We start from the raw sequence: 17,806 nt of genomic DNA on the forward strand, positions 1-17,806 counted from the left end.
TCAATTGAATTGACAATTGACAAGGATTATTATACACTTTTGCTAATGGCCAATCACTATTCTGATATTTTTTCACTTTACAAAGGCATTTCTTGAGAAACATTGGTACAATATATATTAATGAAAATATTTTCCATCATTTTCTACAACTGTATCCCATCCTTGAATTACGGTGTTGACTTGGCAGCAATCCAATTCTGGATTCATTTTCGCATTTTTTGGAGAGGTACTGAATGCCGGCATAATTTCCTATTAGAGCTGCAGTAGTCTTTTCTTCACAACTCTTTGCAATGTGTTGTTGAACATTATCATGCAAGATGAAGAGATCGCATCTGTTACCTGCTATTGGTGGCCCTTCTAGTAACCATGCGGTGTTCTGCCCAGTTGACATAGGAAGATAACTGTAGTTATAGCTTCATTCGGTTTTAGTAGATCGTAATACACTATACCTTACTGACCTCACTATATATATATAAGAATACTTTATGATCATGAATATCCTGCTAAAGTTTTGATATAGATGGCTTTCTTGGTAACCTGTGACTTTTTTGTTCATGAAATTGTCATAGTAGCTCCACTTTTCAACGTCAGTCACACGCAATAAATCTACCATGTTGAGGGGTTCGAAATGCCATTCTCAGTCATTTCGTCTGGTATCCTCGTCGATCTTTCTCTAACATGTAAATGGCTGAGAACAGTTTATCGGTCAACTACTAAGCTGTTTGAAAGTTTTTTGAGAGATTGCAATTTATTGTCTTCGAAGTTTTTTAGTCCTACAGGCCGTTCTTTCACATTAATATTAAAATCACCCGTAATAAATCGTTGAAGTGGTACCGTTGAAGAAAATTAGAATTTGATAAAGCTTGACCATATGTAAGTAATGAATGAAGAAGAATGTAATGAAGGTTGAAAATGGAATAAGAACAATTTGAAGGATAATTTATTTAGAACTGAAACGACGAAACTTTATAAAGAGTGTCTGATATCTTGTCGCACTAACAAATCCCGTTGGTTGAAAAGTATATTTTGAGTAATGTTTAAATATTGATCGTACTGTAACTTGATTCTTTCATAAAAATAGTGTATGACAGTTGTCTTTTACGTTCAGTTATAAGCAGATGAACATTAGATATAGAGTCAACCTGAATAGTTCTGAAATGTTGAAACCAAAAAATATTAAAAAGGAATAATCATAAAGCAAGCATCTCTAAGCAATTTGTAGGTCTCTATACTATACTCACTATACTTTAATTATGGTGATGTACTCTAGAATTAAAGAAGCTAATTAAAGCTGATTAAAATAACGAAAATGAAGATAATGCAAGAGACAAGAGACAAAGATACATTGTAAATGAACTGCTATTATATTTAAGTTGATATAGCCAGCTTGCTAGCTATAGTGGTTAAGGCGGAATGATTGTGCTAAAAAATATTTTGTATTGTAAAATGCATTGTGTGCTGTAGTTGTATTGTTGACAAAGAATCGTCTCATTGTTGTCACTAGTTAGACTGAATAAGATCGAATTTCTTCTGGCATGATCTCCAAATTAGTCATAAAGCGCTTAGGTAGATTTAATACTAAGGACGATTGTTAAGAGTATATACATTAAAAAAAGACCAATCGTTAAAAAAACTGAAGACTTATTTTTTTTATCAATACTTTTAACTTTCTTTTGAATTTTACAACAATAAATAACAATCTTTTTCATTATTCTGCTGGTATATAAAATATATTTATTAATTATTTAACAATAATTTTAACAGCATAAAAATCAACTTAGCAACCTTGAGATATATCGAATTATATATGTGTCAACACCGATCTATTGATGTTATGCTATGTTACGAAAATATTAAGTAATCGTCTGAACTATCAGAACCAACTACATCCTATGTTTTTTATTCATATCAAAGTGTACTTGTCAGCACCCTCATTATTAGGGGCTCCTTAAGCAACTTTGCAATGTTTTGTTTCGTTCACTCGTTTCCTTAGACAATTTGTGTTTCACCAGGAAATATTGGTCAAGCACTATGCAATATCTAATTTTTTCCTGCGTCTATATATGGAATAATCCCAAACTCAAATAACTTGGGAAACGTACCTGGATGAATAATAATGATGATGGTAATAAAGAGTGTGAAAATTAGGAGACACTAGAAAAGGTTACTAGTGGTTCGGTTAGAAATATTAGAGAATGATAATAACTATGTAGATAATAACAGGGTTGGCAACTAAAAGTATTAGAACTTTCAGTATTAATGAAAGTACCTGTTAATTGTTAAACATCTCAGGAGGAGTTCTCTGAATGCTAATTCTTTAAATACTAAGTTAATATACATGGTTTTTGAATTTAGCCTCCAGCTTCTCTCGGCCATATTGCTTTGACTGCTTTAAATATAGTTATTTAATGTCAGTCGCTGATGCCAAGTTGACGTGGTAAATTAGCTATTTGAGCTATAAGTCAAATGACATAACTTTATTATCCAAATTATGTTTAAATATAAGGCTCATTTTTTGGATAAATGATTTTGTTAATAAAAACAATTGTCGTATATTGATTTATTCCAACCCACATAAGGTTCATCAGGTGGCAATGCATCACAAAGAAATTACTGTTTGGTTATTGGGCCAGATGAGTTTCTGGATCCGCCGTTAATGGCGATCACTACAGAACTATGACTATTTCCTATGATCTAAATTGAACTACATGAACGTGGACGATATGTGATTCCAAAAGGATAGCACCACGAATGCTACGATGGTTTACGTGAACAACCGGCTGGTGTTCATTGTAGAAATAACGTAAATTTAATGTGAATATTTGACCCCGTTAGACTTTTCTTGTTAGCCACAGCTTTATGAAAGTCCACGTTTATGCCAATAAACTACCATGGGCCGATGCCTTTAAGTCAACATAACCCAAGCCGTTGCTCAAATTGAGTCAGATATCATAAAAACATGAAAAGCCGCTGGAAAAATTTGAAAAATGTTATATTTCAAATATAATGGCGCAATAAAATCGAAACACGCAGTCGGCTTAAACACATTTCAACATCGATTTGTTCCCATTGATTTTTTTTGTGGGATTAATGCTAAAAACGTTTGTAAACTGAAAACACCTAACATATTTTAAGCATGCTGTGCTATTGCTAGACTTGCTTTGAACGAAATTGATAGTCTTATAAATAAACTAGAGCGATAATGCAAAATGATAGATAAACGCAAGCGCTAGTTTTTGTTAATTTTAAAATTTAGTTTGTTTGAAAGGATCCACACCGAATGAGTGATGTGTTTGTTAAGATATTCGAGCTAGATAAAGTGGCTATTTAATTGTTCCAATTATTTATAATTCATATTCGAACCGATTATATCAATTTTAGAAGCACCCGACCATGATCTTGAACATATCTATACAGTAAACATATTTTTGTCTGGAGCTAATTTGTACTGAAATTATTCTAACAAACTAATTTCAACAGGACATAATTACCAGGCATTATTAACGACTGCGTTTGATAAAAATAATATGAACTATTGCCAAATTATATTCCAAAGCAAATAAATGGTGACGTGATGTGTAAACCTTCTAAATAATTTGCGACTTTTTTAGCTCCTATGTTGTATATTATTAATAACATGTATAATGAAAGTATGACAATCTGAAATTGAAACATAACGATATATTAATGGGGTTTTATTACAATTTGTTGTACTTACAATTGACTACATATTACTAAATAATAACTTTTAATTAAATATAGATTTAAATTGGCGTTGGGAACTATCGACTGAAAACAGTCGAAACAGTCGATAGTCGCAAAACAGTCGACAGTCAAAAAACTAGCGACAGAAAATATTAATTACTATTTTCAGTTAAATGTACGGTTCGATTGTTTTTTTAATTCGTGATGTCAGACGAAGATGTTCGGATCCTTTCCTGTATAAATTGGGGGAGAGGAAAAGATGGAGATAATTGCTTGGAGCAGTTAATTTTCTATGTGATTATATTTTCCAACGGTAATATAACCGAGACGGAGATATATATATTCCTTCACGTACTAACATTAAAAAAGAAAAGGAAAAAAATAATAACTGAATACTATTAATATGCAATTTATAAACTCATATTAAACGAACTAGAAATACTCTATATTTGAATGGTTTATTGAATTGAATTTGAATTGTTCTATGACATATTTGTTACTAAACGGAAATATTATTTAACAAATAGTTATCGAAATATTACCTGTTAATGCCATAAAATCAGTCAAAATATTTTACTATTTATAATTCCCAATTTTAAACTTTTTACATATTTTTATTTACAAGCAAACTACCAAAAAAAAATCGTAAAACTACATATTTTACATATAAATCTATGTAAATATAAATTGGTTACATTTTTGGCTAGCATGACAGAGACATAACGTTAAAAATCAGTCGAACGAAAAAAAGTAGAACCGACCGAAATTACTGAAATAGTAACTAAACGTATGACTGAAACAGTCGATTATAAATAGTAACAAAATCAGTCGCACCGAAAATAGCGACTAAAAACAGTCGAATGAAACCGTCAGAGGTAAAAGTGGTAAAATCAGTCGAACCAATAATAGTATAGCAACAGATGGTAGCAATATGCTATTCATACTAAGAACTTTATTAATTGAGGATGCGAGATATTTATTCACAGTAATCCGGTTAGCGATGTGAATGAGAGGGACAGTTGAATATCATGATATTGCGTCAAAAATGATAATGGAAGGTAGGCGTCTTTTGTGGTTCCCCAAACATAAACCCGGCTCTTCAACGATGAGGAAACAATTGCGAATCCAATCTATGAATCTTATGGCGATGCTGTTTCGTCATATTCCAATTGGTTTGGGTTCCAATGTTTTAAATGTGCAGGTTCTAATGTTAGTGACAAAGATTTAAATGAGGTATGAAATATTCAGATCAGGAGGAAAAAATGTTTAATAGTGTATATTTATAATCATAAAGTTTTACTGTGCATATGGTGGTATCAGCAAGATTTAGTGTGTTACGAGCTACTAGAACCGAGTCAACAACGAACATTGGAATTAATTGAATACATTGGACGATATGTTGTTGAAAAAAGACTAGCAATCGCCAATAACAGATGCAAAATCACTCTTTTGCACGATAACGCTCTGCCACACGTTGTAAGAGTTGTATAGGATAAGTAGAAGTGTTGCAGCTCGACGAAGAAGTTCAGTCACAGCTAGTATACTCATCAGATATAGCGAATTTTAATTACCGCTTGTTCAGATTGATGCAGAATGATTTGACTGGTACACGGTTTGGAAAAGCGGAAGAAATAGAAAAATGGATTGATGACTGGATCACTACCAAAATATTTTGATTAAAATACGTTTTATCAATTTTTTCAATAAATGCCTTTTTTATAGTGAAAATATACAGTAAATATATCAGAATACATGAAAACACGTAAAAATTCACGTGTTAGATTCGAGCGCTGATTATACAGCAATCCCTCACCAACCGCGGTTTTGTTTATCCGCGGTTTCGCTTTTAAGGTTTAAGGACCGATTAACTCTTAAAGTCTTGTTACGATGACGCTTTTTACAGACTGGTTTTCTAATTATTTTGTGCCTAATGTTACGCAGTATTTGGACTCAAAGTCACTACTATTTAAGGTGCTTTTCCTTATTAACAATGCGTCCGGACAAGATATTAACTAACATTTTACAAGTTATGCATCAAATGCATGGAGAAGGATTTCAGGATCTTCATTCAACAGATGTTGAAGAAGTTTTAGCCGGTAGTGACAATTAAATCACAAATGATTAAATTTTAATGATACTTCTCAAGAATCAGCTGGAAAATGAACTACGTCTTTAACTTTAGGCAAAATAAATAAGATTTTGTTATCTGTTCATCAACTGTAGGATAGGGTTTTGGAGCTAGATCCTTCACTGGAATGAAGCATGAAGTTTAATAAATTACGACCGTATAAAGAAGTACTGAAGGATATTAAAAAAATAATGATACGGCCAATAATTATTTTATTTTTTAAAAATAAACTTTGTTTTGTTACATTTGTATTTTCAAAGTACATATAACTTTGTGACTTGCGTACTATAGGTGTGTTTTGTTATATTTTTTGTTTTTGTCAGCAACTAAAATATAAGTGAAAATAAAATTTATATTTACGTACATATGTATACAAATTTTTATTCATAAATCAATAGACACATAAATTCAATTATAAATCTAACAAAATTACATGCCTTTCTCCTTTTAATTTGTACATTTATGGATGCCTTGTTAACTGTGGTTTCACGAAATAACCCCCGTAGACAACAAGGGATTACTGCATAGCATCTACGTCAGTACTCCCTATCCCTAAAGCGATAGTTCCTAGAAAAAGTTAACGGCTAAAATGATTTAATGCGCAGATAAGATATTCATTATCCCAGAGTCTTTTTCGTTTCTTGAATTATCTATGAACAAGAAGTATAATTTCTGTATCAATTTTTTAATTGTTTTATTAGCAATATAAAATTGTCGTATTATTGTAATTTATACGACACCCATCATTAGCGAACTTATATCAGTTGTACGTTAGTATAAATTTCAAAGTCATCCGGTTTCAGAAAGCGGTACCTGCCACAAAGTAACTTATTTGATTTAACTTCTGTTCATTGAGATCAAGTTCCCTTAATTAAACCTTAAGTAAAGAACACTATATAATTGAATATTATATATTTGTATTTGTTTATTATACTATTATATTGTTGTTTGTATTTACTATATTATATGTATTATAATACTAAAAATAAAATAATATATTTATATTAAATGTCTCCAGTTTACCAACTGGGGTTTATCTGAAAGTCGACCTGCTACTTAACGTGGGTTCCGAACCACGATCCTCGGCATTAGCTCTACTGCCAGTCAGTCAGAGTGACCAACTTCCATCATCCAGAAGATATCCATTCTTACCCAGACTGGTTACTGGTGTAACTGGGATCATTTCCCTTATCGGATTTGGCACCCTTGGCTGATGGACAATCATAATTATAAAAAATCACATGTCCCACAATCATGGGTCGAACCTGCGACTATCGCAACAGTAAGAGGACCCTCTTGTCCCCTTAATGACGGCGCCAATAAAAGCGGCTGATATTTTTCAAATTTTATATATTTCAGTTGTGCTATATTTCAAATATTAGTTTAAATAAGGTCTTGTAAGGTTAATATAAATAATTTCACAGAGGCACTTCAGCTACTGCATGGACGACACTCTGTTCGCAGACTGAAGATGACTAAACCCTGGGAACTTACGTAAGAGCATGTGGGTGAAAGGGTATAAGGTGTGAGAAGGGGACTATTGATTGCCGCTGGATAGACTATAGTGTGTAAATTGTAATAATAATTGTTAGCGGCAAATTAATTGTTGGTCTCGGAGACCAGTTTTAATAATAAGTTTTAAAAAAATTATTAATTTAATATCCACAATGAAAATCAAATTAATAGCTTATTTATCTATCTCCTAGAACGTCAACAATCTGCCCGTAGGCAATAAGTATTATTATATGATTTCTGTTATATAATATAACTATCCTGACATGTAGTAGATCACTTCAGTAAGTGATATACTATACTTAATACTGTAACTTAAATTAATAGTGAATCAGTAATATTTACTGCGTAAAAGAATTGTAAAGTGTTATATTTTAAGGTATACTAATGAGTATGTCACTAAGTTGTTTAATTTTTATTAACTTTGTTTTCTTGTTTTTAATAAGTTAAGAGTGCTGCTACTATTAGTGCAATATATTCAGTAAATAATAATAATTTTAGATAATTTTAATTTATATAATATATGTGGTATTTTAGAACCTTCTTGGTAATCTTGTTTGGCTTGCGATAGTTGTGATATTTATGATTTTTTGTAATTATTATTAACTATTGAGGCGAAAGTGTAAAATCTGATATGGAACAACTACTCTAGTCAGTAACCATGTTATGCCAGACCTTCTGATATCTTCTGTGATGATCTCTACAATTGGATCGAGTTAGTTGTGAGCCGACAAAAAGGAGACTTTAATATACAACAAGAAAATTTATTATCAATAAATTTTATTCGAAATTTGAACCATTTTATTTATATTTTTGTAAGATCCGTTTAGGTAAATTAAAATAGGAATCAAACGATTTCGTTCTACTAATAGAAGTATAAAACTAAAAATAAACGTTAATTCTAAAAATACATTTTTAAAAGGACACAAATCGTAAATTTTATTGTATTCGCACATTTTTTATAAGGCTCGTGTTTGACAGCTACATATCAAATATTAAATATCGCTTGATTGCGAACTGGTTTTTCTCTATCAACAAGCAGCTAGACAAATACGCAGATACGCTATATATATATATATATATATATATATATATATATATCCGGGCCGCTGCTCAGCGATGTGAGCGCTTCATTATGACGAGTAAGAAGCTTTTTTGTTTACCTGGAACCGGGAGGGGGAATCCTGTTACGGATACCTGATCGCAAAGACCCGCAGGAATAAGCGAGTTGGAATCTCGAGCAGGAATAAGCAATCAGCTAATCCAATGACCCTAATTGAAGCTTCTTAATGTTAGTAAGAACGGTGAAGTACAGACGCTGGAGCCGTATAGAACGACTGATCGAGCCAGCATCCTGTACAGGAGAGATTTTATAGAGAGAGGAAGCCTGCTGGCCCGGTTAATAAGCGGGAACAGCAAATTAACAATACTTTGAACTTTATGGAGGGACCTTTGAATGTAGGAATTCCACATAAATTTGCGATCGAAGACAAAACCGAGATAGGCTTCTTCTGACCATGGGATTTCGGCGTTCTCGATTTTAAGACGCGAAATGCTCGGTGCAAAACGCTTCTTGTGGAAGAAGATGGCATGGGTTTTCTGCAGCTTGTGGAACTCCTGCGTCGATGGTTTTCCGGCTAGAGAGAATATCTTTAATCTTCACCTGGAACGATCGTCCTGACAGAAATGATTTGATAAGAGCTGTTAGGCCATCAGGTAGACCTAATCGGATGCATTTCGTCACTAAGTCTTCGTGCCTTGTGAGAAGTGAGAAGCTGTTTACCGTTGAGCAAGTTACCACCGTTAATACGTTAAATTGAATGGATTGATGGAGCCAGCGCATGCGCGCAATCGGTTATATTGCGCTCTCTATTTCTCTACTACAGTGTATTATCGGCCATTTTAAAATTAACTGTTGATCGTGTCAAAACAAATAGTAGAATATTTAGATTTTGTAATGCATTAAAAGTTTATTACAATAATAATTAAATTATTGTGCTAGTATTAGTATTGTAACATGCATTGGTTTTAAAATATGAAAGAACAAAGGTAAGTACGGATAGTAAGGTTAAGTTTTATAAAGTTAAAATATCAAACAGCATTGATTTTTTTATAGAGGGAATATTAACCGCCAAATTTGTAACAAAGAATTTTCAATAACATCAAATAGAAGTCAACATATGTCAAAATTTCACTCCGCTGCAGACTGCATTGATTCATTATACTTTTGTTCAAGGGTTGCAAACGGTATGAGAGAAAAAATGTAAAATTGTACTAAAAGTAATATTAAAGGTAATTCTAACTTTTGTACACATTTTATTGTAATTAAACGTCCATTCGTTTTAGGTTAGTAAATGTACAACAAGTGAACCAAAAGCTAATTATTTCAGTAGTCAATTCATTACTAAGGTTTGTCCATCAAAAATAATAGCAAAAATTGCAGTAACTGATAACAATTAGACTTTTACTTCAATCATGATATATTTTAGCAACGATTTAATTTTTCTTGTATAGGTGAATTATTGCTAGTAGTTGTTGAGGCAAAGTCTCCTTTTTTTGGAACAAGAGGTCAAAATCAATCAAGAAATGTATCTTGAAGCACTTTGGCGATGCGACTGATGACTGAAGACTGGTGCCGAGCATATTTTCCGGACTTCAAGACTTTATCGCCAGAAGACTTGCGGCCCTTTGCCGAAAATTTCAAGTCACGTTTAAATCTGTGTATCGGGAGGAGAGCACGAAACCGGCTAAGCATATTATTGCTAAAGGCCCATGTTATTGTTATTCCTTGTTCTTTTACTACATTTACCTGATTTAGTAAAATTATCATTTAAAATGTTTTTAATGCGATTTTTTTGGTACACTAGAAATATAATGATATATGACACGAGGAATATAGATAAAATCATCTTTATGATTTTTTATTAAAGTTTTATGATTAACTATTTTAAATATTGGGCCATAATTAAAAAATATATTTTATTGTTGCAAAATTAATTAGGTGAAATAACTTCAATCAAGTTAGCATATACAGCTGTAAAAATATGTTTGGCAAATATGTTGGAAAGGTCTCAAGATTTTGTTTGACGTATCGATTCGCGAATTTTGTTTTTACATATAGTTATGAAACTTAAAAAAAATTACGAACACATGTATATAAAACGTCAGCTGGAAAACGCCTGATGTTACCTGTAGATTGATCGTTAAAAATGCGTATGATACTCACATATTGGTTACGATATTTCGGTCACTGGGTCAGTAGTTCTGGTTTCAATAATTTTAAAGCAACAAGATATAATTTAATAATTTCCACGTTTGTTATTATTTGCGAATAAAATTGTTAATATTTTAGTAGTATAAGTCATCTGAACTACGGTCTTCGGCATTAAGTCTTTCGACTGATCGGTGATCAATTTACAAGCCACCCTAAAAAACATTCGGGTCTATCAAGCCTTGTTACTGGCGTGACTGGGATGGTTATTCATAGTTGGATATTACATTGCTGTCTAGAAGATATTACAAGCAGGCAGAATACGAACTAGGGGTATTGGCCACCGGAAAAAATATCGTTTTATCGATATATCGGAGGAAAAAATAAAAATAATAAAATATTAGCCTAAAAAAACAATATTTTTTAGATATTTTGATCGATATTTTTTCTGCATCCCTAATTCGTACCCAGAAAATAAAAAAATTTAATTGAGGTAGCGATATAATACGAAAATATTAATGAAAATGAAAGAAAGTAAAACAAAATTAATATTGTATATAGTATATTTTAATATCCAACTATTATGATTGATATATTCGTTTGTGTATAAATATATTGAAGTAATATATTACTTCTGTATTAGATTTCTTTCACCTCACCTTTTTTCATCACCTAGCTACCGTATATTCGAATTTACTTTTTACCCTGTATATTTGTTGTTGTATTTATTCGTTTTGTAGTTACGCCCAGGAACTTTGCATACTTCAAATAATTTTTTTAAAGCCCAACATTTTATGCACAGGTTTTGCATATACTATAAACAATTTTGGGTAAATGTTCATGCAGAGGTCACAGCGACAGGACGGTCCTCCAAGTCTTTGTGATTAAGTGATTGTTAAATTGTATCTGCCTATAAGGAAATAGTGCAATATCCGACAGGAAATATCATTCCAGTCACGCCAGTAGCCAGGATGGGTAAGGCCGTGTGTCCTCTGGGATGATTTCCAGGTTGGTTGCTAGCGAGTCGCTAGGCTCAATGCTGAGGACCGTGGTTCAGAGATAATGTTAAGCAGTATACCTAAGATACAAAAGCAGGTAAAAAAGAGATTCTAAAGTATTTTTAAAATATTGCATCTTTATTTATTTATTTGTTTAATTTCATCCAATTTTAACAATCATAAACAACAAAATTATGAGTATGTCAAGGTCAAAACGTAGCCATAAAATTATCAAATAATAAGTATAACAAAAGTATGTTGTGGAAATGAGCATGCCCAGAATTATTAATATATTCATGTATTTGAATATCCCTGTAGCCTATATAAAGGGTTAATTTATCACTGGTTAATTTTAATTGTTATTGTTAAGATATATGATGATAGAAGATGTCGTAAGCACGTAAACTGATATGATATTAACGATATTCATTGCATTACGATCCTCGTCTAAAGCATATAACATACAACCTTTGGTAAATTGAAAATTAAACAAAGAATAAAAATACTTATAACAAATTAATGTCAATCAATGGTGTTATTATTAAAAGTGAAACATAAAAACGAACGTAAAAATCTAGGTGTTGAAAGACTATCTTGTTCGGTGTATATAAATTATGTGTAAAATTTAGTATTAATATAATAAAATGTTGTTGATGTTGGGTTAGAAGCTCAGCAAATTGTTATTCGCTTCAGTGTCAACACATTTAGGCATAATCGTCAAAAGTGATAAATTCGTAGTTAAAACTTCCTTCTTTTCAATTTAAAAGCGAACATAAAAAGCAAGGTGTTGAAATGTAGTTTTGTGGAAATATATTATGTGTAAAATTAACTAATTATACGAGGGTCAGGCGATAACATGGGTCAATCGGAATGAAAAAAATTTTTTCAAAAATTTTAATTAGATCTTGATCTGGTGAGGGGCTAATGCCGAAAATAATAATAACAAGTGCTCATCCTGTGTTCGAAATTCGAGTTCAATTTATTAAGTTATTTCTGTTTCTCTCATAAAAGAGTAAAGGGAATGAAACACCCACTAATCTTTCTTAAATGGCATTTAATTAAATCTAATTTTCATTAAGTTTCAGTAATCAACAAAGTATTGATAAGTTTAAATCACTACACCATTGAATATTGTAACAAAGATTAAGTAAGATAAGTAACCTTCTTTTCAGAACTGTAACAACTTCGGATCATCAAATATAGGTATACACGATCTTTGTTTACTTTCTTGTGATAAACATAAATATAGAATAATGAATGACGTAATACATGTAATACGTGTTTCTTAATACATATTAAACAGAGAAATGTATATTAAAAGAATATCTTTACAATCATTAAATTAACTATTGATTTTCCAAAACCTAGGTCTATAAAGTAAATTATTAATATAATTGATACAATGTTCAAAGAATAAAATATCATATAGTCTTATATCTTATTGCGTTAATCATTAAATACCTTAATATTTATCAATGATTTCAAATGTTTACAAATTTACTGTCAATAATTCATAATTTCTTCTATTTGTCCTATGTGCTCTATCTATGAAAATTATATAGTTTGTTTCATTTTAACTCCTGCATATTTTTAGTACTTCATTTAAGTATTCCTATAGTCCTTATAATTTATCCATATTTCTCTGTTCAGATATTCATAAAGTATATATTGAAAATACAATAAATACACCAGGCTGGTTAAAAGAATAGTTTCTTTACCTCAATTTTTAAATCAAAATTATTTTTTGCTTATTTATTTCAATCTTCAATCTCGCCCTTGCATATAGCTTATCTTTAGTTCATCTTCTATGGTTTTCTCATCATATTGCCTTCTACTTTGTCTTATGTCCCACGTGAGAACTAACAACTCACCAACAAATGAGGAATTAGAATTCTATGAAACTATTTTATAACAGTTAATGTGTTATGGAACATTTGTTTTAACTCTTGATGCAAATTAACGTATTTATTACCTGCAATATCCTGTTAGTGATAAGTAGTTAAGAAATAAATGTACTAATGAAACCTGAAAAAATTAATCAGAAGTTAATACCATTAAAATATAGAGAAAAATCGTAACAACCTTTAGAATTACTTCTAGTACAATGATATACTCTCTCCAGAACCATATCAATTTATAACAGTCCTTAAGCAAGAGCAAATTTTTACATATGTCGAATTTTTCTTTCACAGCTGAAGGTATACTGATAAAGCGGACACATTAATTTGTTATCTCTGCAAAAAATGTAAAATATAACTTTACGTGACCCTACTATTCTTAATAATTTTTATTATTACCAAACTTGCCATAGCCCTTTAATAGTTCCAACAATAAGGCAATAATCGAAAGTAACAAAAAACACTACTTAAAATTAAATAACCTCGATTAATAATGTTTTAACTTCTAATGTTCCGTCTTAACATCGTTTCAATTGTAAAATTGCCTGCCGGCATTTTGCAATACAACGTTGCCAGACTGAATTTAAAAATTACTAGTGTATAATAGTTGGCAGCTGGCAGCGAGTTAGTCAGAGCTTAAAATACTTGTTTGAATATACTTTTTAGCCGGCTTGGTTGGCGCAGTGGTAAAGGAGACAGGACGGTCCGTCTACCGTTGCGATAGTCGCGGGTTCGAATCCTGCTGGGGCATGTTCGTAAATTTATGTTTGTGACTGTTCTAGGCAAGAGTGTAAAATCCGACAAGGAAAATAATCCCAGTCAAGCCAGTAACCGGGCTGGGTAAGACCGGATATCTTCTAGGATGATTTCTAAATTTGTCACTCGCCAGTTGGTAGGCTTAATGCCGAAAACCGTGATTCGGAGCCCACGTTAAACAGTAGGTGGAGTCCAGATAAACCCTCGTTGGTAAAAAGGAGACTAAAATATTTAAAAAAAGTTATAAATTTTTTCAAACTTATTTATTTATAGTCGTGTTATTCAGCGACTTCAAACACTCGCTTAGTTTTAACGAATGCTATCCTTTATTTTATTTTATAATTAAAAAAACTCTAGCCCCAGCGAGATTTGATCATAGGGTTTATTTTCGGCGAGCTAAACTCTTAACGCACACGACTACCCACAGAGCTCGTTCATATATTTGGTGTCACTGATTTGACAGCTTTTTCAGGTTGCTTGATTTGGGCATATTTCGTTTTATTGGAATTATTTGTAGCGTATAATACACAAAAATGTCAGGCTTAAATATTCTTCATCCGTATGAGCTTTAAACGTGCTTTTAAAATTTTAAGCCTCTCGGTGTTCCCATATTCTTCAAATAGGAAGGAAAAATTTTCGCTAAGGCGGTTAATATATAGAAAATTTGTAAATGTTTTTATTTTAATAATTTAATTTTTTATTTATATTACCAGTTATTTATAGTTCTCTATATCTAATCAAGGCTTTTTTGGATTTCGCGATATTTGCGCGTGACGAATACGAAATCACGGTCAGTTTTCTTAAAATAAATTATTCATGGCATTGTATAAATCAAATGTTTGTTTCTATAGCAACCTAACCAAATATGTTAACAATGTCAGGGAGTTAAACGTAAAACGTTGCCGGGATATATTTTTTACGAAACCGGCGGTAATATTTTAAACGAATTAATCTAATTCATTAATAGGCAACATAAAATATTTCTGCTCTTAAATGTCACCAATTAGTATTATAGGATTTCAGTGAGAGGACAAGTTGATATGTTGCCAGCTGTCAGTGTTATTACAAAACAGCAAAAATTAGTTTAGGACAGAAATAATTTTATTTGCTTATTTTGGAATCTCCTTTTATATTTTTAACGACTCTCACTATCATATCAATTTTAATTCATGTAAACAAATTATGTAATTTAAAAGCAAAACGATTTTTATACAGACGTGTTATAATTTTCAAATTACGGAAAATAATTGACAATATATAATATTCATATATTAACAGGATTTTTAGTTAAGTCTTCCGTATTTTTGGTAAATGCTGATCTGGTTTCGTTGGTCTGAATTGCATAAAATAAACCTTGCTGTCTATTTTTGCATTTAAACAAATAATATTTACATAAAAATAGAAAAAAAAACAAACAAAAAAACAAATCGAATAACCTAAGATGTCTTACAGAACTTCAAATCGAAAGAAAGAAATGTCTTTCATGTATTTACCTCAGCCTTTCTGGTGACATGGTGAGTACACAGTTGAACGAAGCGAACGTTCGAGGTCTGCGCGAGGACCTGCGCGAAGATTCGGCATGGATTCGGCGAACATTTCTCCGTTCGCGGTGATCGAAATCAATTCGTGGGGCGTTCGGTTTTTCTCGGAATGTTTCGATCTCCAAAAATCATTTGATAGTTTTCGTCGTTTGGTTCAGAATCCTGTATTCTTTTGTTTATAACAATACCTTTCACAATGGCATGCCAAAATAAAATGTCTTGTGAATCATTTTTCGACTGTACATGTAGTCTATGTGAGTAGTACAGGTGTACATGTTCTTTTCCTAAAATTCAATGTTTATTACTGAAATAATATATATCGTCCAATCGTTTTTAAAAGAGTATGAAATTATTGTAAGTATGGCCATAACATAATAAACAAAGGAAGAAATAAGGAAGAAATAATTATGATAAGGAAGAAAATACAAATAATATTAAAATTCAACTAGTTTGAAGTTTATGGTAAGAATATAACATAAAATTATTATGTTCAGAAATCTTATGTTTGCTTTACTATGTTGACTTTAGTATTATATTTATAGATTCTTGAAGAAATTACAAAAATTTACAATTTTGTAAAGATTTCAAAATTATTCAAAATCACCAGAGGTTATATTCAGTTCCAAGAGAAAAGAATGTATATGTGTAAATTTTACTATAAGGTAGACATAATAAAACCTTAAATTAAGAATATTACCTTTATTTGGTGGCACAAAATGTATAAATGGAGTCATCAGGCAATTCATTCGTCAGTGATAGGGACAGAAATTATATAAACAGGTACGAATTTGTATTTATTGTATGATGTATTTTGTACATATTTTATTACTATTTTGAAGATGAAATATCTGTTAACTGGGTTTAAATTATTTCAGACACAATGGCTAAGTAGTATAAAAAAATAAGAGCTGACAAGTGCAAGATGATTTGGATGGAAGAGCATTCTTCAGCTTTTCAAATTATAAGTTAAAAAATAAACTTGCCAATAACCACATTTGAGACATACCTTGGAAAAAATGAAGGAGTAACACCTTGAAACTAGTGATATATCAGCTGTTTAAAGAATAACATAGATAAGTGACTTTTCATCTAATGCTACTGTGTTTAATGAGTTTTACTTTATATTTTAGGTCGAATATATCGTTCGTTTTGGAAAGAAGCTAAGAAGCGATTGTTGAGTATAGTGCGTTTAATGAGTGGTTATTTGTACAAGTTGATGTGTTCGTCACATTTTAAAATGTTTGCATTGTTCTATGAATCAAATAAAATTAGTTGGCAAACAATATTTTCATGTTAATAACTATTTTATATGAGATTATTATTAAAAATCTTTTCTCTCACCAGTTATGAAAGCTTTTTTCTATTTTATTTAATAAATTTTGTACTATGGAGACTATCATAACAACAACAGAAGGAAACCAATTCAGAATTTTGACACGTTTTTTTGTAATTACCATTTGCAAAATAAAAATCAAAGTTAAATATTATTTCAGATATCATAATAAGATTCCTGCAAGTAAAATATAAATATTTTAATTTTTCGTGTTTTTAATAAGGTTTTTATATATTTATACGTATTATTATTAATCATTAATAGATATAAAACACATATTTATCATTCAAAGACATCTATATTGTAATAATTAAATTACAGGGTAAAAAAGGGTGATTTTCTCGAAATTAAAATATTTGTAATTCATAATCCCGCCATTTTTTCCCAAGTTAGTTCAAATTTGTTGTCGCGCCGCGCTGAAAGTCATTGTGGCGAACATTGGAACTAAGCAAAGTGCAGCGCACTACGACTTTGAAACCTTTTCATCACGAATGCCGAATTCAGTTCTGCTCATGCGCATTTTAAATTTTTTCCCATGAAATTCGCCCCGAATGCTCAGGTCTGTACCCACCCTTAGACGTACAATGGCAACATTATTACGGGTGTAGCTATTTAAGTTTCAATTTTATATTTCTATACATTATGAAGAGACGCAGCTAATTTTTGACTTTACTTAAAAACGTTGTATGAAAAAGAAATCACCTTGGTAATAATATATAGTAAT

At 31.2% G+C, this 17,806-nt stretch overlaps 1 long non-coding RNA gene across 1 annotated transcript; it reads right to left on the reverse strand.

Annotated features, from left to right (window-relative positions):
* Positions 1-13,065: 13,065 nt before the first annotated feature.
* LOC143191334 (uncharacterized) lies at positions 13,066-15,775 on the reverse strand. Its single transcript, XR_013004474.1, has 3 exons — positions 15,702-15,775; positions 13,637-13,788; positions 13,066-13,579 (listed from the first exon to the last, which is right to left on the reverse strand). It is a non-coding gene; the product is annotated as an uncharacterized LOC143191334 (long non-coding RNA).
* Between the last annotated feature and the right edge of the window lie 2,031 nt (positions 15,776-17,806).

This window comes from Rhynchophorus ferrugineus, unplaced genomic scaffold, assembly GCF_030347505.1.
Source record: "Rhynchophorus ferrugineus isolate W39M unplaced genomic scaffold, kcgeb_rfMv2 rfM2, whole genome shotgun sequence".
Lineage (NCBI taxonomy): Eukaryota > Metazoa > Arthropoda > Insecta > Coleoptera > Curculionidae > Rhynchophorus > Rhynchophorus ferrugineus.